This window comes from Lagopus leucura, unplaced genomic scaffold, assembly GCF_019238085.1.
Source record: "Lagopus leucura isolate 7727_CA_CO unplaced genomic scaffold, USGS_WTPT01 Super-Scaffold_100033, whole genome shotgun sequence".
Lineage (NCBI taxonomy): Eukaryota > Metazoa > Chordata > Aves > Galliformes > Phasianidae > Lagopus > Lagopus leucura.
In genome coordinates this window covers 3,296,938-3,311,680 of record NW_024962282.1, presented here as the reverse complement: position 1 = coordinate 3,311,680, position 14,743 = coordinate 3,296,938, and the positions used below count along the sequence as shown (strand labels likewise).

The 14,743-nt window shown below is 42.8% G+C and overlaps 1 long non-coding RNA gene across 1 annotated transcript in view; it reads left to right on the top strand.

Annotated features, from left to right (window-relative positions):
• LOC122185817 overlaps positions 1 to 14,743 on the top strand; it is a 54,275-nt gene that overhangs the window by 14,140 nt on the left and 25,392 nt on the right. The window lies entirely within an intron of this gene.

The window sequence follows — 14,743 nt, the reverse complement described above, 5'->3', positions numbered from 1 at the left end:
ATTGATTACAAAACTGGTGAAATGGAAGGAGTAGGTTTTTTTGATCTTGTGCTCTTCATCAATCTTCAAGTTTATTTTGGGCTATAAATTGCCCTAATCATGGATGCTTTCTTGTTTTTGTCTTACAGTGTTTAGTTGCAGAACACCAGAATGCATGTTTACTGCCCTTCTGCAGCTGCTGTTGTACCAAGATTGTTTATCTGCATAGTGCCTGTCTCTATGGCTTCTTAAGTATTTCACAATCAAAAAAGCTTGAAACTTTTTAGTAGAGTTTTCAAATTGATAAGAGAACCAAACCATAATGTTCTGGGAAGGAATCTGACACGCTGAAAAGTCTAGTTTATTTTCAACTTTTGTAAAACTGATGCTGAGAGCTAGCATAATAATAGCAATTTTCTGCAGCTGTGCTGTCTTGCAGCACTCCGTGCTCCACTTCACTGCTGGTGCAGCACAAATGTGTGCAACAAATGATTTGCCTAGAGGTGAATCCATAAGACTAATAAGATAATACATACTGTGATTTTGTATAGTTGTATTATAGATCTATAAACATTATGCAGCCAACACTGTGTCATTGTGCAACTGAAGTAGTTTTTGATATGTATCACTACAACTCTCCAGTTCTGCAGTGTTTCCAAAGAGGTGCTCGGCTTACCAAGATGCATTGCTCTACCACTGCTGTGTAAGATCCTGAGACTTCACATGCTGTGCATTGTGGCATCCAACTGAAAAATTATGGAATTTTGAGGCTTGGAGTGAACTTTAAATTCCCATGATTCTTCTTATCACACATCCATCTCTATTTGTAATCTAGCCAGCGCCAGTTTCAAAACATTGGCAAGCAATGTGATGCTCATGGTGATGAATACAAACAGTCTGTTGCAAGCATGTCTGAAGTCATGCAAAGTTTTCAGGACCAAGGCAATAAGGGCAGCTGAGGAGGAACTTGACACCAAGCATACAGACTGCCACCCCCTACTGCAGCAGCCTTGTTTAGCGGAGTGTGGTCTGTCTTGGGCATGTGATGACTGGTAGTGGGTTCTTTTCTTAAAGCTGGTGAAGTTAAGGTAAGAATCCCCGCAACCAAAGTCCCCTTCAGAAGCATGTTGAGAATCCCTTTGAAGGGCAGCAGGGGATTTGCTGCATGAAAGCAGTTCTCCCTTTGACAAGCAAGAGCATTGTGCTTCTTCATCGTGAAGCAAGCTACGAGTTAGCTGCTGGTTTTCTGCTCTGAGTAGAAAAACTGCCTGGAGGTTGCATGGGAGCTTTGTGAAGCTGTCACAAAGGTGTGATACTGAGAAGTCTGTAAAAGGTACGTTCAAACCTGTGCATTTCTGAGTCCCTAGTTTGTTTGATTTGGATGGGTTTGTTGCTTATGAGTGAAGTATTAAGAATAACTGCATAAAGCAGAGCTCACGAAGCCCACAATTGCTTTGAGAGGCTGGCCTGAATTAATGCATAAAGGTCTTGAAAAAGATCTCTTTTTGAAAAAGACACCCCTTGTGTCATGCTTAGCTTCTGATAGCCATGCATGCAACTCACTCTCAAGGCCTGTCTGGCTTTGTCCCTCACTGCTACTGCAAAGGAGAGACAAGTTTGTTTGCTGTCTCCATGGCAGGCATGTCATCATCAGCATTTACAGCAGCTGTGCAAGCTCTTCTGCACAACTTTTTCAGAAAATGAGGGCTGTAGCTTTATGCACCATAGGGGGTAGCAAGTTTGGTAGGCCTTGAAGGCAGACTTTTCCTGTAGTAGCTCAAAGCTCTATACGAATGCTGCCATGACTAGACTGTATTCAGTCATGCTCCTGCTTTGAGGATTAGGACTGCTTATGGAAAAATGTGCTTTGTGCTTTGTTTGGAACACATCCCACATGTTAACATTGTTATGTATAGCCTCCGTTCTCCCTTTAAGTGTGTGGCTGGAGTGGTGAACATGCAGAAATGCTTTATATGGGGGAGGGTTCATACTCTGTACAAAAAGAGAAGTTTTTTAATAGTAAACACATTTTGTGTGGGTGTGTGGTGATTTGTTTGTTTGGCTGTTGGTGTTGTTCTAAAGAAATTATTTGTGAAAGTTCATAACTGTTCATCCTCAGTGCATGTTGGTTACTGAGTGCTAGAAGTTAGCTGTCCTGCCACCAGAGAGACAGCATTAAAGGCTCTTCCCATGCCCAGGATGCTCTTTCCCCATCACCTCATGCAGAAATGCATGACAGTGGGCAGGCAGCAGCATACAGCATAACCCAGAAGAGGATGGCTGTGGAAGGTTGACACATAAAGGATGCCCAGGCTGCAGTGTGCACTCTTCTGGTGAACTCCTAGTTAGTGTCTGGGTCTCGAGGCAGACAGTCTGACTCTTCAACTTCTGCAGCCACTGCATCTGTGGGACCACTTCTCTTTCCCCTGTTTCACTTCAGGAACCCTTTCGTCCACTGCTGTGTCTCTTTATTCGCCTCCTGGGATGTCCTTGTGAGCATTTCGAGCATGCCGTCATCTCTGGAGCTCTTCTTTTTCCTACGTAGATTGGATGAGTATTTGCTTAATGACAATAGCAGCCCTGTCCTTAGTTGCCATGAGTTGTCAGCTGTTGGGGGGAAGGAGAAAATGAGCTATTGTAAGAATGATGCTTTCATGCCAACTGGAACAAAGAGCTTGGGTTGTTGCCCCTTCCCCCTTTGTTTTAGCTTTCTGGTTTTTCCCAGTCTTGGAGACAGCAGGACAATTTCAAAATCCTCTGCCCCTGAAGAATTAGGGATATCACTACCTTAGTAAGAGGAGTTTAGAAAAATTCAGTGCAAAGCAGACTAATATCTGCATCTGTTCTTACAGAGCATGTTGTGGCAAAGGGAAAACAATGAAACGTGCAGAGGCACGGTATTTTTATTCACACTGATACTGGCTGTCTGTACTTGAGCAGGTATCCATTTTCCAGAAGACACTGGACAAACTGAGCTGTTGCACTGGAGTGGAAGGACACCACTGGCTCCAAGTGGTACAATCTGTGTGAGTCACTTGGAGAGATCTGGCTGCTGTGAGATTCTCTTCCCAAAATTAGATTTCCTTAAGGTTGCTCCTCATTTTTTGTTGTTGTTGTTTTACCTTTCCTAACAACTGAAGTCAGCATAAATTGCGCAACAAAATTAAGTGACTCAACAGTACAGAAAGAGATGAAACCCTAGTCATGCTTTGAATCATTTGTATTTTTGCAATCTCTGACTGATGGTGTTTTTTCAATCCTCAGTTTCTTTTTTGCTGCTATGGTTGGAGCGTGTATTTCTGTTTTGTTAAAATGTTCAGTGCTGCAGTCCTCGCTTAGGTGACCGTGCAGGGTAGAGGTGAAGAGGGAGCGTCCAGAAGAAGATGGAATGAGCAGCTGGATGTGCGTAGCAGGGACTGATTAAGTAAAATGATAGTTCTCAATTTTCATTAAGTGAGAGACAGTACTTTTTCCAGCATGGCCACAGCTTAGAGTGAGAGATGTTGTCTTCTCCCCCTGCCAAGGGACAAACAGCAAATATGACCTGTATGAGTACAGAAGGGTACCTGGAGCCAGCTTGTCTAAGTGATACAGCTGTAAGGGCAAAAGGAGGAGTGACACTGTAGAAGGGTAGAAGCAGTCCCACCGTTAGCTCTGTGGGGCAGCTTGTTTCACTGACCATCACCATGGTCTTCATACTCTCTCTTCTCTGCTGAACATGCTATGGTTGGGAATTTCAGTGTGACATTGGTCCTGTTTGGCTCCCTCATTACCTGCAGCAAGGACAGACTTCTTCCATGATACCCACAAAGTGCTGCAAGGCTTTTTTATTGGAAATGTATCCAGGTTTGGGGATCAGTAAGATCTAGGATTCTGGGAGTGACTGGGTCACCTTGGACTCTGCTCTATCCTGTTGGTTGTTGGTGGCACTGTTATCTAGGTAACAGCTTCTGTGGATTTGTTCCTCTCAGTATGCACCTCTCACTAGAGAAAGGAAACTGAAGGCCTGGGTGCTTCACTGGACAGAGATGCAAGCTGTGAGTGCTTGCCCAGGCAGGGTGGGAAATGCAACATAGCTATCAGATATCCTCAAAACTGGGTGGTACAAAGGAATGTTCTCTGAGAGGTGAGGTGAGCTCCTGTTGGGATGACAGTGACGCAAGGACTGACCACGTAATAAGTGACACAGGTCACTGGAAAGCCAGGGGATGCAAAGTAAAACCACCGTTTGGCTTTTGTGCATACCTGCTAGAAAACCCGCAGGTGACAGCAACATAATTTGAGCAACAAGCAACTTTCTGGGCAAACTTGGAGGTTTGTTGTATTTGTTTAAGATGAAGGTTTCTCTCATTAATGCATGGTAATTCACAGCTATAGATACGTCCTAAAAGATGTTAAACTGTAGATCTTCTGTTCTGCTGATAGAAACCAGGTGTGGGGTTATACTGAGGATTTGTCACAAGCCGATCATAGTTTATACTTTATCTGCTACAGGTTTAGGTCTGATTCCTGAAATTGTTGTTTGTGCATGTGATCCTTTCTCTCCCCAAGGCCTCATTAAATGTATAGTTTAGTAAATTGCTTTATGTTTTTAATACAGTTGACTGACCCCTAGTGCCTAATGGAATTTTTTGTAACAGAAGTGCTAGAGCTGTAGTGGAATGATGGATAGCATCAAACTGCTTGAGAGAGATGCATCAAATGTGAAGTCAAAATGTGCACATATATGAGGGACAAATAGCCTCTACTGATACAAATAGTTCCCTGTTGCCATATGAATTAGTAAGTCACAAGAGCATTAATCAATAGGTTTATTCCAGGAAGATTTCTAGGGCTGAGGGACAATATGATCATCAGCAGAAGGATATCGGTGCTGCCAGAAACAAAGCTGCAAACTGCAAAGGAATTTAAGAAAATGCATTCAGTGATGTATTTGTAATAGTTTTACATATTTGTAAAACTGGAATGAATTAATTATATTCCCAGAGCTTACAATATAAGGAAATCTGAGAAGATAATATTTTCCACCGATGATGATGATAATAAATGTGATCTATATTAAGTAGTTAAAAAATACTCGAGCCAAAATTCCATAAAAACTGGCAAGTCACGTTTGGGCAGTTTTTCTTGAAGGCTGTCAAGAATGTGAGCTAAAGGAGTGTTGCTGGAAATCTATACGTCTCGCTATACCTCTAACGCTGCTGGAAAGAGCCACGAGGTTTTATTCTGGTTTGTGCAAAAATGTGTAAAATGACAACATGCTATGGAGAACTAAAATCATGCCGTCCCCTCCTTTCTCCACCATGTTGCTCAATGCGGCTCCCTTTGCTCGAGTGCCATCATCCAGCTGCCTCGCACTGGGTGCAGGAGGTCTGACCGCTTTGTGCGGGGCTCGGGTTGTGCTGGCAGCATCGCTCTGCTTGCCTCCAGTCTGCACCACCACCACCTGGTGCCCGGGATGTACTTCAATGCATCTGTCGGTGCTTTCAGGGCAAGGGAGGCAGAGTCGTTCCTTTCTGACTCCTGTGGCAGCTTGTAATATTTCCAGAACAAGGTGACTTTTTTTTTTTTCCCATTGAGAAGGGAAACTTTCAAAATCTTTTGTGTATTTGCATGTATTAATAAAAATGTCTAAATATGCTAAGTGCATTTAGAGCTATATGCATGTAAAATAAATATTTCTCCAAGTATATATAGTTAGAGATTAGACTGATGCCAAATCAGACTTGCCCACTTTAAATCCCAGATTGCCCCTGTCCCTTTTCAGCCAGCAGGCACATATCAGAGTCAGCTGCAGAGATAAGTCACCTTCACCAAGGCAGGGTGATTACAACCTGCTGATCTGAACTCCCCCAGACTCTCTCAGTATTTTTGATCCAGATCTAAGCTTGGTGGCACAAGCCTGTTTCTAGCACTAGTGCAGATAGCTGAAACACTACAGCAATCACAGCTGAGCGCTAGAAAATGGAAGAAGCAAGTCAGTCACATGGGGGAGATGAAAGCCATCACTAAGTGCTGTGATTATTCTGTCAAAATGGCTGCTATGAACGTGTCTTTAAAAAAGAATCCTTAGCTAAACAATACCATCAGGTGATATTAACTGGTGTCACTGTCTAATCTGGGCTTGTGAACTGGCTGACTTGTGAATACTTTGCAGCAAACTGTTAGGAGAGGGGCAGCAGTTCTTGCCCAGCTGGAGGCCCACCAACGTGCAATGCAGATGTGCTGGAGAGGGGCTAACAGCCACAAATGCCTTGTCACACAACCTGCTGGTACCACCCTGGGAACTGTTGCCTGTGCTCCAGCAAAGGGCTGGGACAAAGTGACAGAGTAAGTGATGTAAGAAGGTATCTGGTGATTCCAGCTAGTGGTTCACTTAAAAACTTGGTTAGAAACTGTGATAAAGTTTTGGGACCTCAACTTGGGGGTCATTTCTGCATTGTTGCTTGATATAGTCATGTGAAAGTTGACTTCTGCAGCATTTGTTTTGTTTGAGCTTCACTGTCAATGTAAGAGGCAAAGCTATGCTTGGGCTGACTTGAAAGTCAGCATTCGTGGCCCAGCCATTTAGAGCTGCTACAAACCCAAAAAGCCCGGTTCTTTTATTTGTGTGGTAGGTGGATGAAACTCATGATCTTGATGCAGTGGTTGCATGTTCATCTGCTACAAGAAGCTCTTATCATGTATTTCTCCAACAGCCAGGTTTTGTGGAGCTCCCTCAGTGGGAAGAACATAGCTCTGTGTTTTCAATGATACTGAGTGACTATTCGAAGAATTCAAGAACAGGAGAAAAGGGAGAGATTTTTGTCACATAACTGATTTGTTTTTGTTTGTTTGTTTTTTTCCATGAAAGCATCAACATTAAACCCCAAAAAAGTCCCTTTAAAATGTCAAGATGATGTAAAATACCTGCATCCCACCCTTCTTGGGTGTTCTTGGCTCCACTGTCCTTGACCTGAGTAATTTCAATACTACTTGTTTTGAGTAATTTTGGTTTTGCTGCTGCGTGTCCTTGTGAATAAGAAACAGTGTTTCCATTGGCAGCAGTTAGTCCTCCATCCACCCATGTCTAAAGCATGATAAAAGCGCAGAATGAACTCCCAGACTCTGACCTTTAAAGCACGTGTGTGTTTCCTCATACAAGCAACATTTCATCCTTTAAATGCTCAGCATCCGTGCTAATGGAAGAGGTTGGCAGTCGTAAGATTTGAGTCCAGGTTTTGAAGATACCTTGAAGGATTTGGAGGTTTGGTGATGGCACTTACAAATCCAGATCTAACTTCTGTAACTTGAGATCTGACTGGATGAAATCACTGGGACCTCTGCCTGTGCCTATTTGGGTGTTACGATTTCATGCTCATAATTTCCTGGGGCTGAGATTCAGACTTTCTAGCTGAACCAACTTTAAAGAGGAAGAAGCAGGTTGCTAATAAGGCTAGCTCTCCAGGGATCTTTTTTCTTCTTTGCGTATTCACATTTCTGGGAACTCCACACTGCACAACCAAAGGTCTTTTCAGGTTTAAAAAAGCAAGAAGGATTCTTGCAAGTTTATGGGAGGCATCTTTTTGGCCTCTGTGTGCTCTTGGCTGTAATCTTGAAACCTATTGGGAAATGAGAGAGAATGTGGCCTTCTGCACAGTGCCACAGTGCCTGCTGGTTTTATACTTATATAATTTGAAATGCTTTAAGCAATTTCTGTTTAAGAAGAATCAATCTTCCAAGAAGTGTGTCTGCTCCCAACAGGAGGACTGCAGTTCCCATAAACTTCTCCAAAGCTTGAAGGAGGTTCCTTGCTATGAGAAGTATCTGTGCTGGGTTTGGATTTCATGACCTTTTGTTCCTTGCAAAGCCTATAATCCCCTTTACTCTTCACTGAAATGTTGAATGACTAGATTCATAACGTTACTGGTGTCGGTGGCTGCAAAAGGTAGAAGCTGTCACTTGCTAGGAGTGTTAATGGATGTGTTGGATGACTTTGTGGGATGCCTAGCTTATTTTTGTTTAGTGCTGTTACACAGTTATGGCTTTTATCTTGTTATATTCCTAGAACCAACATCAAAACCTGTGCTTGCATCTCCCTCACTCCTCCTTTATGGCCAAGAAATAAAGGGTAATGCTGCTATTTGGGAGACTGCACTGTTCAGAGGTGAGGGGGATACATTGTGTCTAAAGGTCCTGTGTCTGGGTGTCTGCCCCACAGCATCTTCAGCTCCAAGTTCTGCCTCTTCCTAAGTGGCAATCTCTAAATGTGTGCTGGAGTAGCTATTAGTTTGATGCATGACTGCGGCAGGATAATTATCCTCTAATGTAAGATTTTGCTCATACTATGCCAAGGGCAAAAGTTATTGTCATTCTGGAACAGAAAAGTGTATAGGAGTTACATATCTATAGAGTAAGTGCCTGCACAGAGAAGTACTGATTCTGTTCCCAAGTGGAATGGAGTGAGGCTGGAGTGAGTGATGTACTATTGTATGCTTATCTGGGACTTGCTTCCTTATTTCCCCCCTTCCCTCACCCTTAGAAGTCCATAAGAACCCCCTCAATTTTTTGTCAAGGTCATGTAATGGTTACATGATTTTGAGAAGAGATGTATAATCCTGAGTTAGACCTTGATTTATTTGACCTGTTGAAATCTTAGGGCTTGTGATCCCATAAGAATTGAAGAAAAAAATGTGGAGTTTGAGCTTTTTTTCTATGCAGGTATGTTACTTTGGTTGGAGGCTTCCATTGCAGCACCTCTTGCTTCCATGTGACATTACATGAATCCTTACATTTTCAGCTCTTCACTCTCCTGCTCAGTGAGATATAGAAAATCTTGATTTATCTCTGCCTTATGGGTTAACATGTTGCTTGTTTGCACTGTGTTGTGTGATCCCCTGATGAAAGCTGTCGTATAAGCTCTGATAATCCAGCACACTCATACTGGAAAGCATGCAGTCTGAAAAGTTAGACATGCTTTCTTCTCACTTTGAGAGAAGTCAAGTCTTTCAGCATGTTTTGTTTTCAGATTGTGATCTTTAACCTTGATGCTTACAATGGTTGGAAGAGAGAGAGTGTGTTTCTGGTAGAGATTAACCAGACAGAGACTAGTGGAGCAGCTGGGGGGGATCCCAGCTCTTTGCTGTACAGCTCACCTAGCCCAAGAGTGAAGTCTGTGTCATGTCAGCAAGGAAAGATCTGCCTCTACTTGGCAACTGATCCGTACTACTAAGCTTGCTTTCTTACTGTTCTTTCTCTCACTGTTGTTGGTATTATCTTCAACTTCTTATGTCAGTTTTCTTTTCCAGGCACATGGAGTGCTACCATTGTATTTTCTTACCAAACCTGAGATGAGGAAGTAATACAAAGTGGTAGTCTTACAATGACATTTAATGGTTTTTCTTTCCCTTCCTTGGGAATATGGGGAAGGAAGCGTAGGGAAGTTCCAGGATTTTGTTTTGGCTTTGATTTGCTGAGGTATAGAAACTAGATGAAATGAGCAGCCTGGATTTTCAGTTTCAATTCTTCTGTCCTCTGGTTTCGTCATTTTGGAAATGTACACACTGCACAGAGAGTCCCATTGCCACATCTTCCGATAAGACCAGTGTAAAATTGGCTTGGTTATATAATTGTTTTAAATCCTCGTTGTCCACAGTATTCTTTCTGATTAAGTAATCTAAAGATATGTATCCAAATCAAGATGTTCTTAATCTCAGAAGTTGTCATAGTGGCTTTTGTCTTAGATTCTGACTGCAGGACTTAAACCACTTTCTGCAGTCAGTCAGCACTCCTACAGCTTGAATGTTAGTACAGTATTTTCAAAGAGGCTGATACTTCTGTAACACAGGGTGAAGTGATTCAGCATTCTTGGCATGTCCTGCAACAAGGATAGTGAGAAGGAGCACAGTCCGCACCCACTGGCCTAACTCCTGGCAGTGCAGAGAAATGTTCTCAGGGCATATTTTGAATGAATCCACCTGCACCCCAAAAACGTTCTTACTTGGAGAGGTTTTGCATGGGTCTGAGCCATTTCCTTAAAAAATATTTCATTTGAGAATCTGATATGTTCACTATATACCAATAGTGCTGTGGTAATAAACAAGTGAGAGTTCTCACAATTAATGCCAGCGTTGCAGCTCATCTCTTTCAGATTAAAATATGTAGTTTCGTGGTCTTAGAGAAAGGGATTCCAAAATACCTAGTACTTGAGGGGATTAGCCAAAAACATGAACACTCGTGTTTCAGCTTAATAGCCTATGTGGATGCTGTCATTCTGCCCTCAGGAGCTGTGGGTTGGCATGAAGACTGTGTCTGAGCGTGTTGAGAGAAGTTTAAGTATTATTAATATATGGGACACATTCCACTGATGTGCAGCTTTGAGGTGCTGAGGACGCCCTTGTTAAGATCTTGGCAGATCATCACAAGCATCTTCCGTGCTTTTGACCTGAGGGAGGTGTTCCTTCTTGAGCTCCATTAGTCAGGAAAAAAGGAGAAGGTTTCAAAATAAAGCTAAAGTTAAAACTTGGGGAAAAAATCTTCTGCCTTTTTAGAGTAAAAGCAGGTTCTGGGGCATGTAGTTGCAGGCATGTGCAATGCCATAGGAGTTGTGAGGAAAGTGTAAGCCTGCCTGAAAAGTGAGCTCTCTGCATGGTCTGACAAGTACTGACTTCTCTGCTGAAGACTTGCACCTTGCTAGGAAGTTTTCCAGCTCAAGCAGTCATGTACCTAGCAGTGAGAAATAGGCACTTAAGTGAACTTCATTGAACATATAGAAAATATCTCAACTTTTACTGTAAAAATCTTTCCACTGTGCATGTGAACTGATTGCATAGGTCTTTGTGACAAAACATTAGAGTAAAATGAGAGTGTGCTAAAGTCAGTGTGCTTTTTAGCACTTGGACTCCCTGTGGCTGTTCAGGGGGGCATCTGTCTTCTTTGGCTCTCCTATTGCAGCTACGTGAGGAACGTGTTGAGAACTGTTAACATAATATGTATCAGTTCTTCCTCCACAGAGGATCTAAGTGGTTGCACAAACACATCAAGAGCAGTGTCTTTTGCAATCTTATCCCATCAACTCCTGTCCTAAGCATAGGTTACCTACAGATGAATGTTAATTCTCCAGAAAGGAAACAGACGAACAAGTATCGTGCAAAAAGATACAATCATAGAATCACCAAGGTTGGAAAAGACCTCCAAGATCATTCAGTCCAACCGTCCACCTATCACCAATATTACTCGCTAAACCATGTCCCTTGGTACAGTGTTTAAATGTTTCTTGAACACCTTCAAGGATGGTGACTCCACCGCCTCCCTGGGCAGCCTGTGCCTCACCACTCTCTCCAGAGAAGTATTTCCTAACGACCATCCTGAATCTCCCCTCGTGCAGCTTGAGGCCATTCCCTCTCATCCTACTGCTAGTTACATGGGAGAGAAGTGTTGTGGGAGACAGTGTTGAATGCTTTGCTGAAGTCCTGATAGACTGACTACATCAGCTGCCTTTCCCTCATCCACCATGTGGGTCACTTGGTCATAGAATGAGATGAGGTTGGTCAGGCAAGACCTGCTTTTCATGAACCTGTGCTGGCTAGCCTGATCCCCAATTGTCCTGCACGTGCCCTGTGATCTCCCTCAAGATTATATACTTCATAACCATACCTGGCACCAAGGTCAGCCTGACAAGCCCGTAGTTTTCCAGATCCTGTTACACTGATCAGACAACTGGCGTTGGATCCTGTGATACTGACTGGACAACAGATATAATCACTGTTACACTGAGTTATTATCTGCTGTTCACTTACTTTGAATGAAAATGCTGGAAGCTGGTTTAAATACGCAAGCACGTTTTCTGCCTTGTACCAAATGTTTTCAACACTAGGTACAGATAGTTAAGTCCAGAGAAAATTTAATTATGGTATTAGTTAGCTTTTCTTTCCCTTCAAAGCTTGGAATGTGATCATTTTTACAGTTTGTAAGAACTCGCAATGTTTAGAGGCTTGAAGAAACAATGGTAACTTCTGTGCAGCTGGAGGCCCCTGTTCCCCACTGCATTCTTCGCAGGAGACAATTCTTGAGTTCTCTGAATATTTAAATGGTCCCTGGTGTGCTCACCAACTCAGGCAGGATTGTAGTTTGAATATTGCTGTGGTTTTTATGCCTAAACTTCCTGGTGAGCAGAGCAGCAGCTGAGAATGCTCCTTTGAGCAGGAGGTTGGGCTCAGTGACATCCTGGGGTCCTTGCCACTGCGTGTTTTGTGATGCTGTGTGGTACTTTGTGGAGGTGATGCTGAGGTTCGATAATAACTAAAGCTGAGCAAGCAGACAAGGTGCAAAAGCAGGCTGAATAATTAAAATGTAGTTAGGACTGTGTCATGAGGGGAACGTTGGGGGATGGCTATCATATTCGTATGCCTCTGCATCTGCTGGGATTTGCCTATTTCTGTATTAAGCTAGGAGTTTAAAGGTATAATTCTCTATTTCCTGAGATAACCAGGCTGCTGGAGATGTTTATAACAATTAGTTTCTCTGGTCAGAATAGGCCAAAAAGATTCATGTGCTTTGGATGAGTGTGCCTCTATTGGTGTTTCAAAATATTCCTTCATCTTAATCTTTAAATTACCTTGTGCAAGCTGCTGTGAAGAGCAAAGTGTCAGGGAAGGGGCTTTTTGTTGTTCTTAGATGCTCTGAAGTTGTATTTGTCATCTGACTTTAAAAATAAATAAATAAATAAAAGCATGAGCAAAATAGAAAACGTTTACTATTTAAAATCTGATTACTCTATGTGTGAACAGCTTGAGTCCAGTTGGCCTGCTGTAGATCTGGAAGGGATTCTTTGGGTAAATAACCTTGTATGTTTTCTATTTCAGCTAAAAACAAGTCATTTCTTGAACTAGATTTGCAGTGGCTAAATTCAACAAAATTTTAAATGCAAGCTGAAAGGGTGGTACAAGAAGTCTTGAAACACCACTATTTGCTGCCAAGAGAAAACTTTCATCAGAGTAAGGAGAAATTGTATGGGATTGATTTTAAATTTTAATTATTTCTGGTATACAAGTAACGTAGGGGAGAAAACAGTTCTATCACATAATTTACATTCGTAAGTAGGGGATCCTAGCTTCATGCTCCTTGTGTGTTCTCCCGGATGCATTTTCAGAGAGACTCGGTGCTTCAGCAAGTGAAGTTCAAAAGGCTTCATGATGGCCATTGTTTTATTCCCTGTGGGACCTTCAGATGTTTAAAATGCTGTGCCCACAGCCATCATCCTGCACTCCACTAATAGCAGCCTGGGCCAGGGCCTCTAATCCCAGAGGCAGTTAAGTCATCCTGAGTAGAAAGCAGGTCATATCTGTGGCTTCCCAGGCTGACAGAGAGAGCATGTTGGTGGCAGCAGCTTGTCCCCATCAGCTGTGGTAGCTGTAACCCACTGCGTTGGCAGGGGAGGAAGCCGCAGCCCCACCAAGCCCAGCAGAGGATAAGTGTCCTGCTTACAGGGAGGGGAGGAAGGTCTGCTGCAAGGAGCAGTTGTCCAGCTGAACTGATCTCCCACAAGAAATCTAGGGCAAGTTTTAAAATCGACCTGGTTCAGTGTCTGCCAGAGGCAGACCCGGAAGCCTTGCTCTGTCCTGTGGGGCCTTGCTGAGACAGTCAAATTGATATCTAGGGGTATGCAGGAGAGGAGCTAAGCCCAAAAGCACACAGCTGTTTTACCATCTTAGAAAGTCTAGCTTACTTACGAAAAGGAATTTTTGCATGTTGATTCGTATGATTTTCTTTGGAGAGGGACAGTCCTTTGGGCTCTCTGCTTTTTCACTCATCTGTTAAAAAGCTCCATTTTGGGACATCCCAATTCTTCCAGCCAAGAAGAGCTGGATTCTGCTCCTGGCTTGCTCAGAAGTGGTTGCTCAAGAGCAAAATGAAGCATTCCTGTCAGGAGTTGGATGTGCAACATCCAATGTGCTCCCAGGGTCAGAGAAAGAGGTCTTAGGCTCGAAAAGAAATCCTTCGCATGGCAGTACATTACGTCAGTACAGAATTGGACTGTCTAATTCTGCATTCCGGTATGAAACACAGCAGCCAGGTGCTATGTCCAGCAACACGCAAGTTTAATAAACTTCCTGTTATACTTGCAGACAGAATAAATAGTTCCATAGAGTCTGCTTAACAAAGCCAACTTGCACACCTCTCTGTATTGCAAGTAGAACTGCTACAGTTAAGGGACTGTCAACATTTCCCATCTGGATGGATGATTTAGCTGCTGTGCTTCACATCAGGGCTAATTTTGCATTTGACTTACCCGGTGCTGCTGCAAGGTTTCTGTTTTTACCAAGTATAATTTCTATCCACTTGACCATGTCGTTCTTGGGCTTGAAAAAGTTTTGAGCAGCAGAAGTGGATCTTTTGCAAATACTTGGTGAATGAGAAGAAACTTAGAGGCAGATGCACACGTGGTCTGGGGATGGCAAGCATTCCCTTTGCTTTTAGTTTTAAATGACTCGTTAGTGTCTGCACCCCCAGCTTTCTGTTCGATACTGGACTCACAGTGTTTCTGTAGAAAGCAAACTTACTGCACTGCGTAATGAGATTTGAATGCAAACATTTAATTAACATTATCTGTTCAGGCGCATTACTTAAACAAAAGTTAACCTTTCTGTGCCTAGGCTGAATGGAACTTTGAAACTGAAGGTTATTTTTTTTTTGTTTCTCTGACCAGTGCTGTGGATTGATGTACTGTTGATACAACCGCTTTCTCAGATTTCATGTATGGAAGTCAATGATGGAGTAGTAACTT